At 41.4% G+C, this 20928-nt stretch overlaps 1 protein-coding gene and 1 long non-coding RNA gene across 2 annotated transcripts in view; one reads left to right on the top strand and one right to left on the bottom strand.

The window, feature by feature from the left end:
• Positions 1-20928, bottom strand: part of CREG2 (cellular repressor of E1A stimulated genes 2) — a 33488-nt gene that overhangs the window by 5263 nt on the left and 7297 nt on the right. The gene's annotated exons all lie outside the window — the stretch shown is intronic.
• LOC122215011 lies at positions 304-20375 on the top strand. Its single transcript, XR_006200191.1, has 3 exons — positions 304-391; positions 11892-12100; positions 20196-20375. It is a non-coding gene; the product is annotated as an uncharacterized LOC122215011 (long non-coding RNA).

Genomic DNA, 20928 nt, shown 5'->3' with positions numbered 1-20928 from the left:
GCACCCTGGGGGGTGCATCTAGTCAAGGGTGCACATTCTGCAAGACCCCAGTTGGGAGCCACTGTCCGGAATCCTGTTGCTACTCTGCACAACCTTAGGGGTACCACTCAAAGACAATAGGAGTTGTGCTCCAGAAGTAAGGCAATACATCTGCCTGGATCCAGCGGTGACTGAGGTGAAGGTTTTCTGACATCACAATCAGAATGTGGAGGGTCCTCCTTCAGTGTAAGCGATGTTGGAAATAATGAGAACATTAGCGTGACTGTATTTGTAACTGCCTGCTAATGAGTGTTTCCATGGTGACAGAATTCTTCTAAGACTTGGCTTTCATTGAAAGAGTCACCTGGCAGTGAGGATGTACTTTGTACTCTGGATACCACTCTTTTTCCAGGTGAATATAATTCTAATATAAATATAATATGATATGATATGATACAATATAATTCTCCTAATTAGTAATCCTCCTAACTAGGGTTGCCAGCTAAAATACTGTATGACACATAGTCATGTGAGAATAGTTGTTTACCTGAAATTTAATTTTTTAGAAAAATTTTAATGTTTATTTATTTTTGAAGGAGAGAGAAATAGAGCATGAGTGGGGGAGGGGCAGAGAGAGAGGGAGACACAAAATCTGAAGCAGGCTCCAGGCTCTGAGCTGTCAGCACAGAGTCCAATGTGGGGCTCGAATTCATGAGCCGTGAGATCATGACCTGAGCTGAAGTCGGTCGCTTAACCAACTGAACCACCCAGGCGCCCCTGAAATTTAATTTTTTACAGCTTTATTGATATATATATAATTCATCCTTTTTTAAAAAAAATTTTTTTTTAATGTTTATTTATTTTTGAGACAGAGAGAGACAGAGCATGAACGGGGGAGGGCCAGAGAGAGAGGGAGACACAGAATCGGAAGCAGGCTCCAGGCTCTGAGCCATCAGCCCAGAGCCCGACGCGGGGCTCGAACTCACGGACCGCGAGATCGTGACCTGAGCTGAAGTCAGACGCTTAACCAACTGAGCCACCCAGGCGCCCCTAATTCACCCTTTTAAAGTGCACCGTTGAGGGTTTTCAGAATATTCAGAGTTGGGCATCCATCACCATTATCTAATTTTAGAACATTTTCATCACCTACCCACTACACCCTTTGCCCATTAGCAATGATTCCTCATTTCTGACCCTTTACCACATCCTCAGCAACCGCTGATCTACGCTCCATCTCTAGAGTTGCCTGTTTTGCCCACACTGATGGAATCATACCGTATGTGGGCTTTTGTGACTATCTTCTTTCACTTAGCATAGTGACTTCAAGGTTCATCCACGTTTTAACCTGTATTGGCACTGCATTGTTTTTATTGCTGAATATTACTTTATTGTATGGATAGACCACACTGTGTTTACCAGTTCATCAGTTGATGGGCATTTGGGTTGTCCCCATTACAAATAATGCTGCTATGAACATGTAGGCACATGCTTTTGCGTGGATGTGGTTTTTAGAGGTGGAACTGTCAGAAAGGGAATTGACGGATCCTACGGCAACTCTACGTTTAACCTTTTGAGGAACAGCCAGACTGTTTTCCAAAGCAGCTGCACTAATTTACATTCCCACCAGCACTGTATGAAGTGAATTCCTTCATATTTTTGAGGGCACTTGTTTTAGTCTGTCCTTTTCATTCTAGCCGTCTTAGTGTGAAGTGATCTCACTGTGGTTTTTATTTGCATTTCCCTGATGGCTAATATTGACTATCTTTTCATGTGCTTACTGGCTGTGTGTATATCTTTGCAGAAATGTCTATTCAAATCCTTTGTCCATTTAAAATTGGGTTCTTTTCCTTTTTATTATTGAGTTGTGAGAGTTCTTTGTATATTCTGAATACAAATCCCTTTCCAATATGTGATTTAAACGTATTTTTTTTTCATTTTCTTGATACTGTTCTTTGTATTATTTTTATGATTATTTTTGTTTTAGAGAAAGAAGGAGAGAGTAAGAAGGAGAGAGTATGAAGGAGGGGAGAGGGGCAGAGGGAGAGAGAGAGAATCTTAAGCAGGCTCCATGCTCAGTGTGGAGCCTGATTGGGGCTCGATCCCATGACTCTGGGGTTATGACCTAAGACGAAATCAAGAGTTGGATGCTCAACTGACTGAGCCACCCAGGAGCCCCTTGATGGTGTTCTTTGATGCACAAAAAAATTTTTTTTTTAAATTTTCATCAAATCCAAATAACTTCTTTTTCTTCTGTTTCCATTTATGATTTTTTTAAAGCTCCCAGCAACCTAGGGCAAAGGATATTTATCAAAATCCTACCCATATGTTATGTTTTATCTCATAGAACAAGACAGCATTCATATTATTAGATATTGTGGTTTTTGTAGTAATATAAGAAATAGAAATATGTATAAAGATTGAGAAATAATAAGCATACTTGTAGTTATTTGCAAATGACATCACTGTATAGAGAGGAAAATGCAAAAGAATCCACACTCAGAATATTAGTATTAAGAAAAAGCTCAGCAAGATTGTTGAATTCAAGAACAATAAACAACTGCATTGCTACTTATAAGAAAACAACTATTTTTGAAGTACATTTTATATACTAAAAGGTATATAGATGGTAACTAAACCTATAAAATACCTGGGGATAAATTTAACCCAAAAATGTGTAATACCTTGGTGGAAAAAATTATGACTTTATTGAAATACATAAATGGCCTAAGTAAAGAGAGGGTTGGTTATACCAAATACATGAATGGGAAAACCCAATTTAAAGGAGATTAATTTCTAGAGACGCTATAATTTCAGTTCCAATTCTGATATATATATTTTTAATAAAACAAAACAAGCTGAATCTAAACTTCACATGGAATAACAAAAGTCTGAGAATAGTCAAAACCACTATAAGGAAGAACAACATGGTGGGAGCGCTTCCTCTACAGATAACCCTAACATAAAACCATATTAATTAAGGCAGTGGGTATTGGTACAAGGACAGACCAAGGGAACAGACTGGAAGACCCAGAAATAGACCCATGCTTATATGTTATTTCACATACAACAAAGACTGAATTAGAAATTAGCAGGTAAAGTTCTAATTATTCAATAAGTGGTGCTGAAAATAATAGTTGTCTGGAAAAAAATCTAAAAAATCAGACCATGTATAAGTCAATTCTAAATTGAATTAATGATTTAAATGTATAAAGCAAAGCCTTAATACTTTCAGGATAAAATATTTATGACTTCAGGGTTGGAAAGAATTTCTTAAAGATGACACAAAATGCTCAAACCACAAAGGTAGATGAATGTGACTTATTAAAATTAAATCTTTCTTCAATAAAAGATTTCATAAGTTAGCTATGGGTGAAGTCTATTCATTACCACTATGATTTCTTATTCTATCAGTGAGTGTGGTAAGTGGAATTCTGGGATGGCCTCCATCATCTCCACCCCTAGTACTCTGCCCTGTACAATCCCTTGTCCTTGAATGTGGGCAGGAGCTGGGACTCTCTTCTAGCCAAGAGAATATGGCAAAAGTGAAGTGCTGGTAATCCCATGCTTATAAGATATCACAGCCAGTGAGACAGACTTAGAGACTGTGGGGGAGAGAGAGAGAGAGAGAGAGAGAGAGAGAGAGAGAGAGAGAGACTGTCTTACCCATGGGAGACACCCTTCTATTGGCCTTTAACAGGTAAGCTGTTGTGAGGTGACCTGCCTTGGCTGTGGAGAGAATGGGCGGTGGCTTCTAGGAGCTGTGGACTCAGTCCTACAACCACAGGGAACTGAACTGTTCCACAAGGAACACTCACAGGTGCTAGAAAGAGGACCAGAGCTCCAGAAAGTGTTGTGGCCCCACTGACATCTTTCAGCTTCGGAAGATTCTGAGCAGAGGACCCAGTTCAGCCAAGTCCAGAATCCTCGCCCACAGACACTATATAACAAGTGTGTGCTACTTCAAGTCTCTACGTTTGTGTCAATTTGTTACACAGCACAGAAAATGAATACAGTGTGTGTGCTGAAACTATAATTTTTAACTGACAATTTTTTTTTCAGTTACATTGTTAGTTACTGATTTCCAACCTACATTTTGGTCAGAAAGTTATCCATATAGGTATCTATTGTTTGATATTTGTTAAAATCTGCCTTAAAGCCTCATGGTCAATTGCTGTGCGCCTGAATAGGATGGACATTCTCTAACTGTTCGGTGCAAGGTTCTGCAAATTACCATTACAGCAAGCTTAAGTGTCTTCAAATCTCTTACCTCATTGCTATTTTTGTTTTTGTTCTCTTACTCTATTGATTATTAAAGGATGTGTTAAATATTTTCTGGACTTAATTTCTGGATATCTATCCTTCACACACACACACACACACACACACACACACACACACACACACTTACTTTTCTTCCTCCCAAAGTAGTTCTATCATAATTTTTACTCTATTCATACAAATATTGTGTTTGCAGTGACACAGTGTTTACTAAGCCATGTAGTACACTATGAATAAACTTCCTTTTTATACAACCTTTTGTTTTCATTTGGAATTAGTTAATAACTTCCCCTTTATCTTTCTTTTCTTTTTTTTTCTTTTGCTTAGTAGTTTTCTATGAACCTACCATTTATTCATTCCCAAACTTTTCTTTTTAGCATAATCAAATATAAGACATATTCCATCATATTCAAAAGAACTGAAAACATAAGTTCATATAAAAACTCGTACATCATTGTTGATAGTAGCAGCATTTATAACAACTCCAAAGTAGAAATAACCTGAATGGCACAAAAATAGACAGAATGTGGGATAGCTATTCAATGGCATATTGCTCAGCTATAAAAAGGAATGAACTACTGGGGTGCCTGGCTGGCTCAGTTGATGGAGTGTGCAACTCTTGATCTCAGGGTTGTAAGTTTGAGGTCCACACTGGGTGTAGAGATTAGTTTAAAAAACACTTTGGGGGGCGCCTGGGTGGCTCAGTCGGTTAAGCGTCCGACTTCAGCTCAGGTCACGATCTCACGGTCCGTGAGTTCGAGCCCCGCGTCGGGCTCTGGGCTGATGGCTCAGAGCCTGGAGCCTGCTTCCGATTCTGTGTCTCCCTCTCTCTCTGCCCCTCCCCCGTTCATGCTCTGTCTCTCTCTGTCTCAAAAATAAATAAACGTTAAAAAAAAAAAAATTAAAAAAAAAAAACACTTTGGGGCATCTGGGTGGCTCAGCTGGTTGAGTGCTTGACTCTTGGTTTCGGCTGGAGTCACGATCTCACAGTTTGTGGGATCAAGCCTAGCGTTGGTCTCTGGAGACTGCTCGGGATTCTCTCTCTCCCCCTCTCTCTCTGCTTCTCCTCCACACACACACACACTCTCTCTCAAAATAAATTAAAAAAATAAACTTAAACAAATTTATAAAATGTATATGTTCTCTCACTGCTGAAAAAAAATGAATGAAGTACGGATAGCATGGATAAACTTTGAAGATACTTCAAGGTGTGTGTGTGTAAAATTTATATGTATATATATGCAGCATATGCAAATTCATAGAGGCAGAAAGATTAGTGGCTGTAAGGGCTGGGAAGAAGAGGAAACAGGAAGAGAAAGCTAAGCTAATGTGCATGGGGCTTATCTGGGGGGAAATAAAAATATTCTCAAATTAGATAGTGGTGACAGATAGATGCAAAACGTTGTCAATATTCTAAATGTCAGTGAACTTCACACTTTAAAGGTTGAATTTTATGGTATGTGAACTATATCTCAAGTAAGAAAAAAGTAGCATTCCACTGAGTTCACTTTTTCCTTCTTGGGGACTGTCATCCTCTGGGTCCCACCTGTACCGTTTGCTTTTATGCTTGCTACATGACCGTAATCTGGAGAACTCCCTCTATTGTCAATGGGGAATTTCCCCATCCTGTGTTGGATCACTTCTTTCCCTGGGCTGCCATCTTCCTCTTTCTTCTCATTTTGGTATAATGGTTCTGTCAAAAATATATATGTTTTCTAAGAAAAAGTTCAGTGGAAGTAAAATTACCTGAGGTTTTGTATGTTTGAGAATGTGATTAGTTTACTTTCATTCTTGATGGATAGTTTGGCTAAGTATTAAATGCTATGTTTGCAATGATTACACCAAATAATGTTGAAGGTACTGCTCCATTCCAGTGTTGTTGATTAAATAGTCCAGTGTGATCTTCTTCCTTGCTCTTTTGTATGTGACCTTGTGCCCTTGCCCCTCTGAAAGCTTTCAGAAACTAATCTTTACCAATGAGTCCCTGAAACTGCACAATGATGTACCTTGATACAGGCTTAAAAAAAAAATCCATTGTTCTGGGTACTTGGTGGATTGTTTTAAACCTGGAGACTCATGTCTTTTGGTTTGGGGGAATTTTTCTTCAGTTCTATCTGGCAATTTTTTTCCTTTCATTTTCTCAATTCACCTTTTCTGGAATTCTTTTATTTTGGCTTTTGGACCTTTTGGATTGGCCTTTTAATTTTCTTATTATTCCTCTCATATGTTTCATCTGTTTCTTTTTATTCTACTTTTTGGCAGATTACTTCAAATCTACCCTCAAATGCTTCAGTTGAATTTTTAATTTTTGCTACCACATTTTTAATTTAAATTTAATTTTTCTTAATTTTAAGCAGGATACATGACCAGAGTGGGGCTTGATCTCACAAACCATGAGATCATTCCCTGAGCTGAAATCAAGTCAGATGTTTAACTGACTGAGCCACCCAGGCACCCTTCATATTTTTAATTTTTAAGGGTTCTTTCTGTTTGTTCTCATGGAGTGTTTTTATTTTAAAGCCTATTCTTCTGCAGTATATTGTCTTCTGTCCTGAAAAATTGCTTCCTTCTCTTTGTATTGTTTTAATTTTTCCTAGTTCTTTTTATCTGTTCATTTTGCATGGTAGAGACTTTCCTCAAATGTTTTCCTTGGCTGTTTATTCATATTTAAAATGTGTCACCCAGGAGGGGCCCCTGGGTGGCTCAGTCGGTTGAGCAGCTGACTTCCGCTCAAGTCGTGATCTTGCAGCTGACGAGTTCAAGCCCCGCGTAGGGCTCTGTGCTGACAGTTCAGAGCCTGGAGCCTGCTTCAGATTCTGTGTCTCTCTCTCTCTCTGCCCCTCCCCTGCTCATGCTCTGTCTCTCTCTGTCTTAAAAATAAATAAACATTAAACAATTTTTTTTTAAAAAGTGGCACCCCAGAGCCAGTTGGAAATTGTGACTGCATAGGTATGGCTTTCTGACTAGTGCACTTTACTCTAAGGTGATCAGTCTTGATGGTTTTGTTGAAGGACTCTTAACTTTTTAGTATCTGGGTTTTTTTGTTTGTTTGTTTTCTCTTGGGCTGTTTGGTATCCCTGGGGAAATCCTCAAAGGATTCTCAGACAAAACCTTGTTAAAGATGACCTTAGTCCATAATTCACAGGAAGAAGCAAGAGCCAGCAGAAACAGTAAATACCAGAAATAGATACCCAAGATATACTAAATTGATTATAAGATAAAGATATCTAAAATGCATAAGGTCTCCCAATCTTTAATTGAAAGTGTAGCTCTTTGGGGGTCAGATTTTATAATGGGCCCTTATTTCTAACCCATCACCTGACCCAGTCCAAGATATTGTTTCTTTGTTCTCATTGTATCAAAACCTACGCCTCTACTTTTCCCAGACCGGCAAACCCCACTAGTGAAGTTCTGGTTCTGTTTCTTTTGTTTGTTTGTTTCATCTTCATTTCTGACCCCCAGGGGATTTCTTTTTGTTTCTTATGAGTATGCATTTAAAAGAATGTTTTTCTTCCTACAGCTTTTTTTTTAGATTGATGAAGTCTGTAGTTGTATTTTAAAACTTTAAATAATAAAAAAATGTTAAGATTAAAAACAAAGAATTTCCATGTAGAAGATTTAGAGACTATAAAAATATGTTAGAAAGTAAAAATAAGTGTTTTTAAATAAACTTGGAATTATAGCCTACATAGAGCTTTTATCTTATTTGTTTCCACTCAAAAATTAAATTGTGAACATTTTAGATCGAGAAGTACATGCTGGGAAATCTATTTACTCACAAAATTCTCAAACATTTATCTACTATTTCTGTCTACTGAATATACAGGAGGAACTGGAAAGATCCACCTCTGACGTTGAATGATTTTACTTGTATTGTGAGAGCTGTGTGACATAGCTGAGTCACAGCAAATACAGTGTCTGGTCTCATTGCCCCCATCGACCTTGTGAGCTGGAGCCCCAAGAAAATAGCCTCAATTTCCTCTTCTGAAAAATGAGGACATTAATTTTTGCCCGACTTCTTCACAGAGTTCAAAGGAATGTAAAAGCACGATGAACATCATAAGGAAGTAATGAATGGTTTTCTCATATATATAAATGTGAAACTACAGTAAGTGAATGTGAGCAGGTTAAAGATAGAGAAGATCGTCTTCAAGGCAGACTGAATTATTTCCCTTCTCCATTAGTCTATAGCCTTGAAAGATTTTTCCGGCACTGCATTTCATTATGGTAGGCCAAATGAGAAAACTTTATGATGGATTGTTCTCCAACATCAAAGGAGAAGGAAGCGGGGAACAGCTTGCATTTTCCTTTTGCTTGAGGCCAGTTAGAGTCAGGAAAAAGGGAGGTGGAGTACTCCTTCCTTGTCTGTCTTGTACAGTCCGGATAGCCAAGCATTCTGATATATGGTAAATGCAGAAGGAAATGAAAGGCATACAGTGAGGTGGTTAAGAGTATGGGTTCCTACTCAGGGATGCCTAGGTGGCTCAGTCGGTTAAGTGTCCTACTCTTGGTTTCGGCTCAGGTCACCATCTCACAGTTTGTGAGTTCAAGCCCCATATTGGGTTCCGCACTCACAATGCCCAGCCTACTTGGGATTCTCTCTGTCCCTCTCTCTCTGCCCCTCCCCCGCTCATACTCTTTCTCTCTCTTTCAAAATAAATAAATAAACTAAAAAGAGATAGAGATAGAGAGAGAGAGAGAGAGAGAGAGAGAGAGTGTAGGGGCTCCTATTCAGCCTCCTAGACTGGAATCCTGGCTGTGACTCAACCTCTCTGTGCCTCGGTTTCCTCACCTGTAAGAAACAGGCACAAAAAGTTCCTGCCTTATAGTGGTGTTTCGAGGTGTTGGTGGCGGGAGACAGGGAGACTCTTCGGTCCTGCGATGAGCAAGGCTCCCCAGGATGACTCTCTTGACTGTCTCCACTACTCAGATTTACATTAACTGGTGACTTTGAAAGAAGACACCGAACATCTCCCTGCAGGAAGTGCACATACTATGCTATCCATCTGCCATAAATGAGAAAGACCTGCCACAGCTCAGGGAGGCCCCGGGTGCAGTGCTGCAGACTGTGTACATCTATTGAATTCTGGAGTTCCCTGGCCCACACCTTGTTGGCTAGGTCAACGAGAAGGCAATACTTTGCTATTCTGTCTGCTTTACTCTTTCATTCCTCCACTGGTTTAGATCAGGCAAATGATGGCCTGGCTGGCCAAGCGTGGCCTGTCGCCTGTTTCTGTTTGGCACGAGAGAGAAGAATGGATTTTATGCTTTTAGAGGATTGAGAAAAATCAAAAGAAGAAGATTTTATGACACATGAAATCTATATGAAATTTGGATTGCACTCTTCTTGCAAAAAGTTGTATTGGAGTACAGTCCCATTCTGTGGCAGCTTTCAGGCTACAATGGCAGAGTTGAGTGGTTGTGACAGAAACTGCATGGCCCACCTCACCTACAAAATTTGCCATCTCCTCAGTACAGAAATCATTTTCTGACCCCTGGTTTAGACTGTGGGACTGGAAGAGGAAGGCTGTTCGTCAGGCTCTCTGGAACCCTTACATGTGGATTAAACCCTTACATAATATAATTAGAATAGTTCCTGGTGTGTAGCAAGCCCTCATATAGTGATGCTGTTGCTGCTCAAATGTCACGGGGGCTGAAAGGGGTGGGGTGGCTGGAGAGTTCAGGAATTTTATAGCCTCAATTGGTGGGGGTATCGATCATGAAATATCAAGAAGATTGCTGTACACTGAACTGTGTGCCTGGCAAATTCAAATAGTGAAGCACGAATTCCCAACGTGACTGTATTTGAGAGAGTAAGAGAGCATGAGCAAGGGCTGGGGAAGTGAGAGGAAGAGAGAGAGTCCCAAGCAGGCTCTGGACTTGGGGCTCAATTCCATGAACTGCGAGATCATGACTTGAGCTGAAATCAAGAGTCGGATGCTCGGGGCGCCTGGGTGGCTCAGTCGGTTAAGTGTCCGACTTCAGCTCAGGTCACGATCTCACGGTCCATAAGTTCGAGCCCCGCGTCGGGCTCTGGGCTGATGATGGCCCAGAGCCTGGAGCCTGCTTCCGATTCTGTGTCTCCCTCTCTCTCTGACCCTCCCCCGTTCATGCTCTGCCTCTCTCTGTCTCAAAAATAAATAAACGTTAAAAAAATATTAAAAAAAAAAAAAAAAAAAGGAGTCGGATGCTCAACTGACTGAGCCACCCAGGTGCCCCATGAGTGTATTTGAAAATAGGGTCTTCAGAGAGGTAATTAAGGTTAATTAATTAATTAATTAAGGTTAATGAGGTCATAAGGGGGGGGTGTCCTCATCCGATGGGACTGCTGTTCTTATAAGAAGAGAACAGGGAGGGGCAGGCAGAGGAAAGCCCATGTGAGGGCAGAGCAAAAAGGTGGCCGTCTTCAAACCCAGGAGAGAGGCCTCAAGAGAAACCAACCCAGCTGACACTAAAACCAACCCAGCTGACACCTTAGTCTTGGGCTTCTAGACTCTGGACCTGTGAAAACATAAATTTCTCCTGTTTCATTCTCCCAGGCTGTGGTATTTTGCTACGGCAGCCTGAGCTAACACAAAGATGGTAAGGACCAAACGGTCATTATGAAATGGTGAGCATCGAAAGCGTCCCCCTCTGCCTCTCTGGCTACATTTGTTGCAGAGGTAGGGTGTTATGGGATGGAAGGCGTTAAATTAGGAGAGTAGTAGCTAACATATAATGAAGGAGGGAGTTAACTTATAAAATCTTGGAAGTATTTTTTTTAAGCTTAAAATGGAGACCTATTATGTTTGTGGCACATCCTCTCCCTGTATTGGGAGCCTGTGTTGAAGGAGCCCAGGGAGATGTGGGAACAGCACACACTCTCTGGCTCCTGGAAGTTTGTGTGTTTTTACCATCCTAATACTGTGATGTGCCCCGGCATCATGGCAAAAGCTGTCCCCACTGTGGGGACCTTGCCAGTTTCTGGGTAGGCCAAGCAAATCATTTCAAATCTACCCACTTAGCTACCTATTCATTTGTTTCACTTCATAATTTTATTACTGCCGAGAACATGATATAATTTCTGTTTTCCTTTTTGAAATCAGGTGTGATTATATGACATTTACATATCTTCTTTACATAATATCACATATCTTTCAAGGCAACTGATTTGTCTAAGCCTCACAGTATCCACACGACGTAGGTCACGTAATCTGATACGCAGGCAAAGAGCTAACTCGGCAGACCACGGTTGCTCAAAGCCTGCACGTTTCAAAGAATGGCCTGTTTCAGGAGGACTGGCCCTTGACTGGCTCCTGGAGGCTAACCTCTGAGCTCTTGACACCTCCTTCTGAGGCCCTAGGCCACACTGGATCAATCTGAACTCGTGGGGCCCAGAGACGGAGTAGCTAAGATCAGTCATGCAGACACTGTAGTGCCCATATGACTGAATTACAGTGCAAACCCCGGATACCAAGGCTCAAGTGAGCGTCTCTGGTTGGCAATATTTTGCACACGTCGTCATGCGTGGTGGCCGGGAGAATTAAGTGTGCCTCCATGTGGGAGGGACTCCCGGAAGCTTGTGCCTGCTTTTGCTTGGACTCTGCCCAGTGCAGCTTTTTCCTCTGATGACCTCGATCTGTATTCTTTCACAGTCATAAAGCACGAGCTCCTGAATCCTGTGAGTTTTTTGGTGAATCATCGAGCCCCGGGGGTGGTTTGGGGGCTCCTGACACAGCTGGCCAAGCAGACTCTCACAGATCCTCTTCTCCCAGATGGCGCACATTTCTAAAATGGAAGCCCTGAGGCACGATTCATTGAAACTCATTCTCATCCGTTACATTGCATTAAAATCTTGAGAAAGGTACGTTTGTTAAGCAAAGCATATGTTTTGCTTATATTTAAGGAACTTGTTTTCACTTGCCTGGAAGTTTTCTTTTATTATACATCCTGTTGAGTTATAGCAAGAGAAACACTGGACATGCCCACATTTTCAGGTAAATTGCTTCAGGTGAGAACATTGTATACCACTGGAAACGTTATGGTCTGCTGTGTTTATGAAACCGCAAAAATTAGTTGCTGAACTGTGAATTTTTCTTGTGGGTTAAGGGGAAGGAATGATGGGAAGCAATCCACATAATAACTACAAAAACTGAATCTATATTGAACTTTGTAAAAAACCCGAGATAGGAGAAAATAAGTAAGAATAGTAAACAGGAACAAAATTTACATATACTGGGCAAGACTGTCATCAGTTGTGCCCAATTATTTGTTCACTGTTAAAGCTAATTTCTTCACAAATTGCTCTTTGATGAAAGCAACAAATTAGTACTCATAAGTAAGTCATTACAGAATTTAAATAGGGAGCATCATATGTAAATAGGAAGCGTTTTGCTTCTCCACTGGTGGTGATTACGTAAAATACAAAGGAGATGATGTATTTAAATAGGCAAATAGAAAACTCGATTTACATAGTGGGCAACCCAGCTAGATTCAGCATTAAGTTTCTTCCCACCTGTGGTAGGCAGGATAATGCCCCCACCCAAAGAGGTCTGCAGCCTAATCTCTGAGACACGTGACTGTGTCAAAGAGCAATTAAGGTGGTTAATCAGCTGGCATTGGATAGGGAGATTATCTGGGATTATCTGGCTGTGCCCAATGCAGTCACAGGGGTCCTTAAGGTCACAGAGGGAGGCCAAAGAGAGTGTCACAGAGATGTGGTATGAGAAAGACTCAATTAGCCATGGCTGGCTTTGAGTGTGGAAGGGGCTATGGGCTAAGGAGTGCAGGCAGCTCCTAGAAGCTGGAAAAGGCAAGAACATGGTTATTCCCCTAGAGCCTCCTGGAAGGACACAGTCCTGCCTACAGCTGGATTTTAGCCTACTAACACCTGTTTGGGACTCCTGTGCTCCATAACCTTAACACATTGGTGTTGTTTGAAGCCACTGGGTTATGGTGCTTTGTTACAGCAGCAAAAGGAAACCATATAACATCTGGAAGAGGTCAGACTGCAACCCTACCCTTAGTCACGTGAGTGCAACACACCTGGTCAGTAAATGCACCAGCGACAGGAAGGGGGATGCAGTGTACCCAGGGGACCCTTCCAGTTCACCTTGGTGAACAGGGGTTACAGGAAGCACTCCCGCCTCTTGCCTCTGAACTTTGCATATTGTTTAGGCATCCACTTCTCCCTCACACAGCTTCAGGGAGCCCTACTCCATCCCCACATCCTGAGGGCTGGGATTGCCTACAACAACCAGCATGCTCTATCCCCTGGCCAGAGTGACATTTCAGGGATTGGCACAAGAAGTTTGGTCACTAAAGCTCAAGGACCTACTTGCTGGGGACTTCTGGAATGGCAACCCCCTTACTCTCCTTTGGAGTCTACCTGGTGAGATGCCTGCTTTTGCTGGACATAAATGGAGAGCGACCTCGAAGTTGCCAGCACCGCATTTGGATCACAAGTGGGGCCACCCTTAAGGTGGAGCAGACACTGGAGGAGGCAGACAGGAGAAACGTGAAAATCTCATTTTGGCCGACACTGCAGAGCCCCTAAGAAAAGCCTACCTCTGGACTTTTCAAATATGTCAACTAATCAATTTTTTTAATTCTCTAAGCACATCTGAGCTTATTTTTCTATTTCTTGCAACTGAGTGGTTCCTCACTGAAAGGAGGGTTTGCAGTTTCTGGAACTCTTCTTGTTGTTAGAATGGATCCTAATGCTGGGTGGTATTAATAGTGATCCACAGGGGAGCCTGAGTGGCTCAGTTGGTTGAGTGTCTGACGTTGGTTCTGGTCATGATATCTTGGTTCATGAGTCTGAACCCCACATGGGGCTCTCTGCTGTCAGCGTGGAGCTCATATTGGATCCTCTGTCCCCCTCACTCTCTGCACCTCCCCCGCTCATGCCCTCACACTCTTCTCTCTCAAAAATAAATAAACACTTAAAAAAATAGTGATCCACAAACTATTCTCAATACAGGTAGTAAAGTCATGGTGGAACTGTGTAAAGTAAGGGTGGTTCCCATATGCTACCATTGGTACTAACGCGGGATCATGTGAAGCAAAAATGGCCTGTATTTAAAAAATATTCACAAATCTATGCATTTCTCTGAGATAAGACTCTATATACCATCTCTCTGGCAGAAGTTCTCCATGGGTCTTTCGTGTTTCTGAACTCTTGTGAGCAGAGGACTAGCTCCCTGTGTTTGGGACCATCTTTTCCCTGAAGATCTTTATAGAGCAAACAGCCTTGGAAGAGACAGTGTTTCCCTCGGGGGTGAAGGGCAGGCTTATTTGCTGTCCAGTAGGGTGAGGATGCTGTCTTTCTTGGGGGTGGGGGGATGGCAGGCAGGCTTGCTCTGTTATACAAGATTTTGTTTCTCTGGGCTGAGGGTTCCTTTCCCATAATGCAACCCACTGTGTGTACATGTGTCCGTGGTCCTCTTCACATCCCTGTGGGAATTAGGGCCCATGGGAACCCCTGCCATAAAGTGCTGCTGCTCTAGCTACTAATATTGCTGTGAGTAACAGCCCTTTTTCTCTGACCCATGAGTTTTGTGTCTTCTGCCAGCATCCACGAACCATGGCAGGCTCACTTGTTAGTGAGAAGGAACATAGCCAACTTGCTTGCAAATAGGGTAAAATCTTAGACCCGTCACAGTTCTTGACACCATGTAAAACCATTTTCTTTGCTTTTGGTTGGAATTAAATCACTCTGGAATTAGTAAGGTAAAAATGTCATGCTGATCACAAGCTCTGATTTGCATATGTACATATGTCTTTGAGTAATAAAAATGGGGGGGATAAATTATTTCAAAACACTGTCTGCCTATTAGACAAAAATATTTCATAGTATATGGAGCATAGAGTGAAATAATGAAAAAGACCTTGCTGATGCAAAGTTTGGAATCCATTGGTGACCTTGTTCTTTCTGGATTAGTTCAGGGCCTTGCTGGTCCATCCCCAGCCTGGGATGTATGCAGCACTGGCAGGAAAGGAACTGCCTCTTCTCCTACTGAACCTCCCCCAAGTCTGCCCTTCACCTCTTGTTCCCTGGTAATCACTTTGCATAGCCCCCCAGTCTGATACCCCATCTGCTATTTCCTGACCTCCAAGTCTAGCTTAACTGCATATTTTGGCTCCTGAAGGAGCAAGAAAATAAAATCACTACTAGAAACAATAACTGACCGGAGCTGGCCATGAATTCCTGCGTGTCTATGTGACTAGGGTAGAGACCGCATGGTGGGAGCAGAGAGTAGCAAATGCGTCTCAGGAAGGGCTGCTCTCATGTTTAGGAAAGTACGTTAATGAGTCTGGACGATCAGGGCAAGGGAAGGCCCCCTCCCTAGTGCACCCAGGCTGGTGTGTGGGAGGAAAGAAGGAGAGATTAAGTGTGTGCAATCCTGCAAATGTCATCCTCCCTGATGTTATTGCATTTTGGATTCCTGTAGAGGCAGTAGACACAGAAGGGTTTGGTTTTGCTTGGGGAGGTTGGTGAGACACAGAAAAGAAGAGAAAGGCACAAGCAAGAGACATGGAGTTTGGAAGGGATGCCATTGCACATTCAATGCAATCCCAATCAAAATAGCAACCGCATTCTTCACAGAGCTAGAAAAAACAAATCCTAAAATTTGTATGGAACCACGAAAGACCCTGAACAGCCAAAGTAATGTTGAAAAAGAAAACCAAAGCTGGAGGCATCACAATGCTGGACTTCAGCCTATATTACAAAGTGTAATCATCAAGACAGTATGATACTGGCACAAAAACAGACACATAGATCAATGGAATAGAATAGAGAATGCAGAAATGGACCCACAAATATATGGTCAACTAATCTTTGACAAAGTCATAAGAGTATCCAATGGAAAAAAGACAGCCTCTTTAGCAAATGGTGTTTGGAGAACTGGACAGCAACATTCAGAAGAATGAAACTGGACTACTTTCTAATATCATACACAAAAATAAATTTAAAATGGATGAAAGACCTAAATCAGACAGGAAACCATCAAAATCCTACAGGAGAACACAGGAAGCAACCTCTTTGACCTCGGCTGCAGTAACTTCTTACTTGACATGTCTCCAAAGGCAAGGGAAATAAAAGCAAAAATGAACTATTGGGACCTCATCAATATAAAAAGCTTCTGCACAGCAAAGGAAACAATCAACAAAACTAAAAGGCAACGGACGGAATGGGAGAAGACATTTGCAAATGACATATCAGATAAAGAGTTAGTAAGTATCAAAAATCTATTAAAAACTTACCAAACTCAACACCTGAAAAACAAAGAATCCAATGAAGAAGTGGGCAGAAGACATGAATAGACACTTTACCAAAGAAGACGTCCAGATGGCTAACATGCACATGAAAAAATGCTCAACATCACTCATCATCAGGGAAATACAAATCAAAACCACATTGAGATACCACCTCACAAGGGTCAGAATGGCTAAAATTAACAACTCAGGAAACAGGAGATGTTGGCAAGGATGTGGAGAAAGGTGGAGAAAGGGAACCCCTCTTGCAGTGTTGGTAGGAATGCAAACTGGTGCAGCATTTCTGGCAAACAGGGTGGATGTTCCTCAAAAAATTAAAAAAAAAAAAAAAAGAATTACTCTATGACCCAGCAATAGCACTACTAGGAATTTATCCAAGGGATACAGGAGTGCTGATTCACAGGGGCATATGTACCCCAATGTTTACAGCAGTACCATCAACAATAGCCAAATTATGGAAAGATCCCAAATGGCCATCAATTCATGAATGGATAAAGAAAATGTAGTGTATTTATGTATGTACACACACACACACACACACACACACACACACACACACACACACACCGGAATATTACTCAGTGATGAAAAAGAATGAAATCTTCCCATTCGCAACAACATGGATGGAACTGAAGGGTATTATGCTAAGTGAAATAAGTCAGTCAGAGAAAGACAAATATCATATGATTTCACTAATATGTGGAATTTGAGAAACTTTACAAAAGACCATAGGGAAAGGGAAGGAAAAATAAGATACAAACAGGGAGGCAAACCATAAGAGACTCTTAAATACACAGAATAAACTGAGGATTGATGGGGATAGGGTGTTGGGGGGGTGGAGAAAATGGGTGATGGACACTGAGGAGGGCACTTGTTGGGATGAGCACTGGGTGTTGTATGTAAGTGATGAATTATGAGAATCTACTCCTGAAGCCAAGACTACACTATATGTTAGCTAACTTGACAATAAATAAATAAATTTGAAAAAATGGGTAAAGGCATTAAGTAGTTCTCCAAAAAAGATATATAGGTAGCTAATAAGAACATGAAAAGAAGCTTAACATCAGTAGCCATTAGGGAAATACTTATCAAATCTACATGAGATACCACTCCTTACCCATTAGGATGGCTATCATAAAAAAGGCATAACAAGGGTTGATGAGGATATAGAGAAACTGGAAACCTCATATGTTGCCGATGGGAAGATAAAATGGTGCAGCTAGTGAAGAAAATAGTCAGTTCCTCAAAAAATTAAACACAGAGTTACCATATGACCCAGAAATTTCACTCTTAGGTGTATACCAAAGAGAACTGAAAAAAAAAATGTCCATACAAAAACCTGTACACAAATATTCATAGTAGCATAATTCGTAATAGTCAAAACATGGGAGCAAATGTCCATCAACTAATGAACAGATAAATAAAAATAGATAAATAAAACGTAGTATATTCATACAACAAAATTGTATTTGGCCATAAAAATGAATGAAGTGTTGATCCATGCTAAAACATAATGAACCCTGAAAACTGATGGGAGAAAAACTCTAACAGTGTGATCTCCAGTGGAAGCCATATTATATTTCTTTCTAAGTCTGCATGACTGTCCGTAGACTTTGTTCCAACCCCAAGCCCAATTTACGGCTGGCCAAGCACACATCGAACACCTGTTTTGTGAGTGAGTGGCCTAAAGGAACACCATCTTGTCCTTGAGATATCGATCAATGCTCCTGCTCCCTGCATTGCTTTATGACAAAACTTGTGATTCCTGCCTACATGCTAATCCATAATCTTTTGAGCTTTTACAAGATGTAAAAAGGATATAACTCTGTAAAAATGATTCACTCTCTGGAGCACTTTCTTCCCTGTCAAGAGTGTGCTTCCCAGGCAGCTGTCTTAACTTGGACTTGAAAAAAATGCTCTTTTTTGCTTTTAGAGATTCTAAAAGGTTCGTTCATTTTGCATCGGCAAAGCATTGTGCTAAGTGAAAGAAATCAGTCACAAAACCATACATTATATAATTACACTTATAGGGAATGTCCAGAATAGGCAAATCCAATAGATATACAAAAGAGATTATTGATTTCCAGAGGCTAAGGGCCTTGTAATAAAACTCTTAAATCTATCTCAGCAACCCTAAAAGCTTTCTGGAAGGTGTATATTTACAGAAGTTGCATCCTTATGAATCCATATCATTTCAGCTCAAGGAGGAATCATGTCTACCAGGTGAATAAAACATTATGAACTGGATCAGGAGAGGTAGTCAGAGATGCAGGAAAGAGGTGTATAAAGACAGAGGAACCAGAATCATCAGTGGACCCATGAAATGAGTGTCCTGGGAATCACAGGGACAGAACTTCATGGAGCTGAAATGAAATTCGGGAGAAAGAAGTGGCTGCAGGTTATTGGGAGCACTGACCATGGAAATGAGTGAAAGATGGGAGAGAATACTCAAACACCTGCTCAGTAAGTCTTCTGTCCACATGGCTCCCTGGTCTTCCCAGACAGCTCTTTTAAAAGCAACTCAGGTTAGTGTTAGCTTTAGGATTTCAGGGATGTGTAGGCAAAGGAGAAGAGGCAACATGAATCTGGACAGACAGCAATCTATTTAGAAGATTTATATGTTGCCTTCAAGGGGAATGAACACAATTCAGTGAAGAGAAATTGAATTCAGCTTCTTTATCTGATGAGGGTTGGGCCCTGTGCTTTGAAACTCATGTCGCGTCTCAGGTAGACAGAGTGCAGACGGAGATGTATCTTGGCCGTTAGCAGGCAAGCTGTTGCAAGCACATGTTTCCTCTGTGTGCAAACTCTCCTAGAGAATGATGGAAGAGAGTGCTTTCCACACGCAGTTCTAGGGGCACAAATCCCGGAGCCTGCATTTAGAATTGGGCTGGGCTGAGGTTTTCAGCTACCACTCAACGTATTTCTTCTTCCTACAAGAATAGTTAAAAATATGCAGGCTAAGGGGCATTTATATATGTGGAATTTCTTGTCATTTGCTGCAGAGAAGGAATAATTAAACTCAGTACACTATTTGAGTTGTGTGCGCCCACCAAGCGTTTATCCTGTGCTTGTGGCATAAAGGCAGACCAGCCCTACCATCAGCACCCTCCCATGTTTTACCAAAAGAATTTCTCACACTGTCAATGTGCCTATCAAATGCAGGGGCTACTCAGAGGATAGGGCAGGAATCTGTGTCCAAGCACATTGTCCCAAACTCTCTAGTGTGAGTGATGCCTTTTTGATGTGTGATTCTTCGGTGTTGAATTGCATCCGCAACATGGCACCCCACCCCCCAAGCCAATAATTCTGAGGGATCATCATTTCTGAAAGCCTCCCATCCTATGTTTTACACATCTACTGGGCTGTAATCCATTCAGGGTCTGGCACCTCCCTCTCAGAAACTAGATTCCTTTGCAAACCAGAATCTTAGCATCTCCTCTGATGCCAAACCACACTGAGTCCCGGTCAATTAAAGACCTTTGACAAGCTCATTGTTTGGGCAGAGATGCCCTCAGCTGGGGGGAAAGGAACGGGCCATGGCAATATTTCATTATAAGCCTTTTGGGAAAAAGGAAACAAGCGTTTTCAGATAGAAACATAGCATTTGTCCAAACTATCAAAATTTTTTCATTGTGAAAAGCATCCGATAAACCTCTTTTGTTTCCATTTATTTCTAGTCTTCAAAATGGAAATTCATCTGATGCCAAGAACAGAATGTCACTCAACAGAAGAACCCTTCCTGACCCAGAGGGCCTGCTTTGCCTTGGCTCTCTGAGAAGATGCAAAACCTAAAATCCACAGTGTTCAAGCCTGCATGCTCCATAAGAAAAGATGTTTCAGTGGATGAGAAATGTCTCTGGGGGGCTTTGTTATTTACTGGATCTTCATACAACTGGGTCTCTGGTCTGAGCATAAATTCACTTTGGCACAGGAGCATCTCTATATGCTTATGTATTTGAAGGGAGAGGAAAATGAGAGAGGAGGGGGCTGCGGATTGCTGGCGAAGCTTGTAAACTGGAATCTTATTCTCAATTTGTCATGTTCACCTGAGTTTGGAGACCTGAGCTTTGTCCCTTAGGAACCGCCAATCCTGTCCTTAATCAGTACTGAAAGTCACTTTCTGCTTATCATCCAGTAAGATTCCCTTTCAAATGATCTCTTCCAGGAAGAAAGACAGGGTAATAGCACCCAATTCAATATGTCCTGGCGGGAGTCAAGACAGCTGGGTGTGATGAAATCTAGTGACTTTACTGTGACATTTTAGGGTAAGTTCAGGGATCAGAGGATCGGGTGGTGAAAAGTTTGGGGGAAAATCCCCTAACTACATGGGATGCAGTATCCCAGGTTGAATTTTTCAGATTCACCAAGAAACTCGTTAAGGTCCCCATACACCTGTAAAATACAGAGAAA

The sequence above is a fragment of the Panthera leo genome, chromosome A3, assembly GCF_018350215.1.
Source record: "Panthera leo isolate Ple1 chromosome A3, P.leo_Ple1_pat1.1, whole genome shotgun sequence".
In the NCBI taxonomy this organism is placed as follows: Eukaryota; Metazoa; Chordata; class Mammalia; order Carnivora; family Felidae; genus Panthera; species Panthera leo.
The sequence above is the reverse complement of the archived record's forward strand: the minus strand, read 5'-3'. Positions and strand labels throughout refer to the sequence as shown.